This window comes from Mya arenaria, chromosome 1 (assembly GCF_026914265.1).
Source record: "Mya arenaria isolate MELC-2E11 chromosome 1, ASM2691426v1".
NCBI classification, from domain to species: Eukaryota; Metazoa; Mollusca; class Bivalvia; order Myida; family Myidae; genus Mya; species Mya arenaria.
Window position 1 is genome coordinate 43,998,998 of NC_069122.1, and position 5,384 is coordinate 44,004,381.

Sequence of the window (5,384 nt, forward strand, 5' to 3'; positions counted from 1 at the left end):
GGTGTCATTACTGGCCACACCCAGGGTTCACAGGTTTGGTAAACATAAACCTGGAAAGGTTTGAAAATCTTTTTGTGTGTTCGTGCATCCATCTCAGCACAATTGATTGTGATTGTTTGTTCAAATTGATCAATGTTGTCCTAAGATGCCCTTGACTTTGACCTTTTGACCAACTTTTTTTAACTTTTAAAACTACAGAAATTTTTACTATGAGTACAGTTTTGAAAGCATTTTTTTTTTTGTCAGATGACTTTTACTTGGCACATATTAAAATAGTTCATGCAACTAATCTGCTTACAATACTTTCTGGGCTATATGTAAGTATATGTCTGTTGCCTTTTACCCATACATACATGCTCTGGATTGATATGACCACAAAAGCCATGCCAGTAGAGCATAGGCCCTTTCGGGCCTCTTGTTTTTTACATGGCATGGCTTGACTTGATCAATATAAATTTTATATTATATGACTTGCACCATTCACATGACTTTTCATATATATTCTTTAAGTTTTGTGTGATAATAGATCTTTGATCTAAATTTGTGATTCAAAAACTTAAACATACATATATATATTTACTGCTTCGGAATCACACAAGACATGTTAAAATGGATTATTGTACTCACTGTTTTTTAATTTAAGTTTATTCATCAAACTCTGTCACTCTAGCTGTCTCTGTATTATCAGCATCACACATCAACTAAAAAAATAAATAATAAGAATTATAACAAAAACGGTTCAAGTAGATAAAAAAATATATGGGCTCTCATTGGACATAATATAACAATTTACCATGATTCCATGAAATATTTTTACAAACTAGCAAACCCGAACTCTTTCGTATTTTTTTACATCTTTGTGAGATTTTGCATAAAGCATCTATCTAATTTTTTGTTAATTTACCAGATTAAAATTAAAATATATTGATTAACTGTACTTTTATTTATTTTATAAATATCTTATATGTTGTGCACCAGTCAATTGTAACAACGGCGCCCCCAGGTCCGGGGAATAGCGGGGACTTTGACTTTCGGTCCAGCCAACCCTTGGTCTAATCCCCCTCCACTGCGAGGACGAACTGATGGTAAAACCCAGGCCAAATGCCCCCGCACACCAGAGCCTATTCCCGGTTTACCCCCGGACCTGGGGGGCGTGGTTACAATTGACTGGTGCATTGGTTATAATAACTGAGAGGCCTCAAAGATGCTCACATGACTGTGACATTTTGACCTTTTAGCAGATTAGAACAAAGAAAGGATTTTCAAGAAATATACTCAATGAAACAGAGTGAAACTTTATTCAGGGGCTATACACCGTATGATGAAATAGCGAAAGAAGAGAAAATTGTCGAAAACTGACATGAACTTGGTATCAATGTGTACAATGCATTGAAACTAACTAACTGAAGTACCACATAGTTTACAATTAATTGATTTTTCACATTTGTTTTCCATTAAAAAAGATTACTAGGTGGGTATACCTAGTATAATTAATTTTTATGTGTGATTGGCTAGTCGATGTTATCACTTAATGTTACCAAGCTAGGTATATATCAAATTAAATAGACAAATGTAAACTTTCGTAGCAGTGGATACAACACTGGACTGCAATTTTGGCGACCACAGTTTGAACCCGGTCTCTGGTTATTTTTTCTTTACATTTTGATATTTTTTTTAACAATTATGATATCAAAAGGATAAACATTTTATTGAATAATTGTCCTGTATACTGGGACTGACCCTACTGTTTGTATAGTCCATTGGTTAAAGAATAGAGATTAAAAAAGAGAAAAAAAAATGTAAAGTGTGTGTTTAAGGTAGCACTACCCTAATGAAAACCTCCACTTGAAATGCTTCATTTTAATGCTTTATCCTTTATTGTTAAGCACATACCTACACATCTTTTGTGGGTTCATGTGAGCAGTTCAACTTCAAAGCAACCCAGAAGCATCTTTTTATTTTCCATTTCATTAGCTTACATTTTTCAACAGTAGTTTTATTAAAAATTAGTTATTTTCTTATACCGAGGGTAAAACATACTGGGTTTTTTTGCATAATGTTCCAAAAAGGTTAAAGATATTTCATATTGATAAGGAACAGGTCATGAGTATTTTTTTTAAACTAGTTGATTTCGCTGTAAAATTACATTCACAAGGAACCATTTTTTATGCTGTCAAAACATTGTGTTAAAATTTTAATTACTATTTAAGTACAGTTTGATTATATTTGTTGATTTGACAGTAAAATTCTTCTAAATTTTAAAACCAGGAAATGATACACATAATAATAAGAAATTATCAAGCTGATCATAGTTTGAAATGATGCCCATAAGGGGTATTCTACCTTTAAATATACATGCAGTTTAAAAAACCTTAAAAGCTTAGTAAAGATATTACTTAAACGTTGTTCCTCAATGCTGTTATTACATATGCCTGACAAAAAATAAAACAGCTTTCCTTGTTTTAGGTGCGGGTGATAGCAGAGACTTTGTCTGAAATAGCTGATTTTGAACTAGTTTAATACTCTTTAGTCAACTATATTAAATTATTAAATAAGGAAATTCTTACACAATTTTAGTGGGAAATGCGCAATCTCTATCCCCCCTTGCTACAATAATGCACCAGTCAATTGTAACCATGCCCCCCTCAAGGTCCGTGGAATAGCCGGGACTTTTACTTTCGGTCCAGCCAACCCAGCTAAATCTTAGTAGACCAAAGAATTGTCCGTTTACGGATTTTTTTAAGTTTTTTGATATGGCAAATCCTTCACGTACAAATTGTTTAGTATCATAAGTGGTTAGTTATTCCGATCGGGATTCCGGGTTAAAGCATTTAACATCTCAAAAATATCATAAAACAAGAAATATTACCAGATTATGTTATTTTATATCAGTTCCATACATAAAAATGTCATATCCTACGAATAATTATGAGTTTGACGTGTTTTTTTTTCATTTCTTGCTGTCAAAACATAGCGATATATACATGAAGGGCACCTGCAAGGCTTCAGGGCACAATTTTTAAACAATCGGAACATTTCGGCCATGGCTGAGTTGTTACGATTGTATTTACGAGGTCTATCTAGAAGCTTGTCAGTGGTGGCCGAGTTATTACGATTGGGTCGAGTTGTTCCGCTTGGCATAATTGTTGTCTGTGTCAGTCAACTTTCGTTTTATTGGAAAGGTAAATAATGTGTTTTAATGCAAAATAACTTTTCACTTACATGGTAAAATATGAATTTAAACCTTTATGATCAATTTAAACCATAAAATACTTCACTTAATACAATTTCAATATTTTTCAAAACACCCCCGGTTTTTGCACAAACCCGTTTAGACGTTACTGGCTAAGGCCACAAATCCGAACACTTTCTGATGTTTTTTTACAATTATCTTGGAGAGTTTATGTTGTAGTAAGTTAAACTTTCGCATGAAACATCTTTGGTTCATGTGAAAACAGCTGTCAAAGTACAGATTCACGATCTCGTCAATATTATGTCGAAAATCGTTCATTTTATGGACAGTAAATCACCCTTCAAATTACGCTATGGAGGGCACAAATACCGAACACTTGAAAAGCGAAAATACATGGTCATACAATTATAATTAAAAAGTATGCTATATTAAATAAACACTTAGCTGCAAAGTGATTTATTGTTTCCGAGGTTTTTTCAAAACATTTGCTACAAATGTAAACCGTGATTTCTATTTATAAATATCTTAACTGCAAAACCTAAAGATGTGCGTGCGCCCTCTGATGTCATTCCCCCATGTGCTATATTTTTATCTTTAAGCGTAAAAACATTGAATGGCATTTTTTTGAAAAATACTTAACAAAACAAGATGAAACGTTGCAAGTGTAACCAAGGCAAGCCTCTGTATTGATCTAGATCATCGAATAATCGATCACGGTAAACAAACGCGTGTTTTAGCCGGTGTTCGGGATTTGTGCCCTGTTCGGAAATGTACCGTCAACCAGTAAGGATTGGAAGAATGTATTACACGTCTATAATTTTAGACTAGGGGGGGGGGGGAAGCTACAATAATGAGCGATTAGGGATACTTTTTTATTATTTTGACATTTCATGTGTATCCGTGTAACTGCCATAGTCTAAAAATCGTCAAAAGACTCATTGACGGTCATTTAGGTGGACTATGGGGGGGGGGGGGCTAGCTACAATAATGAGCGATCAGGGATACTTTTTTTTTATTATTTTGACATTTCTTATGTATCCCTGTAACGCTACAACTCTCTACCATTTAACAACGGGCGAAATGATATACTGTAATAATATGCATTGATGTTGAATAATAATGACAAAGTTGTTCAATTTTTATCCGACAGTGATCTGAACTGGATTTAATTTGTCATTAGAGTTGTTATTTTCACATTAATATATTATGGGTCACGAATACCGTTAAACATGTACACAACCAGTCAGATTTGTCCCAGATTTACCGATATCGGGATACTCGATAAACAATCGACACTTGTAAGTGTTTTATGATAACTTAACATGTTTTTGGGCATACTGACATAACTTAATACGTGTTTAATAGTAGGCAATAATATTTTCGTAGAAATTTGAATTTATAACGGAGATAATTTCAAAATTGTGGCCGCAAGGATTCTCTGCGCAAGGACCGCTTGCTACTTTTTGCTGGGATGGTGGACGTCACGAGTCTGCCATATTACAGAAATCGTCAAAAGACTCGTTGACGGCCATTTAGGTGGACTGGGGGGGGGGGGGCGTATGGCTACAATTGACTGGTGCAACCACTGGGATACCATTTTTTATTATTTTGATATTTCTTAAAATACTCGTTGACGGCTATTTAGGCAGAGTATCCCACTCCCTGTCGCAGTGTGGATAAGAAGAGGCCTGTTTCAAGTAAACGTTCTTTACGAGATGTCCTACTTCTTGACTGTCTATATATTAAAAAATCAAGACAAAAAATTAAATGGAAAAAATAAATGACTTACCAATGGGTGTTTGAGATATCAATTTGGCACCACTTTAGTGTCATTCATCGCTCTTCAAAGCTCCATAAAATAAAATCATTCGTCTAACACATCCCCGACATCTTAACGCAGATGGTATTGATTACTGTGACATGTTTGTGTTAAACCGGTTTGAAGGTACATTCACTCGAGTAATAAAGATGCACTCTTAAGTACTCCCAGATAAGGTTTACCACAATTAATAATATTGTTTCAATATTCCTAAAAGGATGAATAAATGTCGAAAACAATGGTTCTTATGAAGGATATCGAGTTAAATTTGAAAGAAATGAGCATTACACACGGTATTTCTACCTTATGAGACTATAGTAGACCACAATAAATCTTTAAGCATTTACCAATCATTTAATATTTTTTGCGCTT

At 34.2% G+C, this 5,384-nt stretch overlaps 1 long non-coding RNA gene across 1 annotated transcript; it reads right to left on the reverse strand.

The window, feature by feature from the left end:
- Nucleotides 1–626: 626 nt before the first annotated feature.
- LOC128230558 (uncharacterized) lies at nucleotides 627–5,118 on the reverse strand. The gene is made up of 2 exons (XR_008260263.1): nucleotides 4,983–5,118; nucleotides 627–701 (listed from the first exon to the last, which is right to left on the reverse strand). It is a non-coding gene; the product is annotated as an uncharacterized LOC128230558 (long non-coding RNA).
- Between the last annotated feature and the right edge of the window lie 266 nt (nucleotides 5,119–5,384).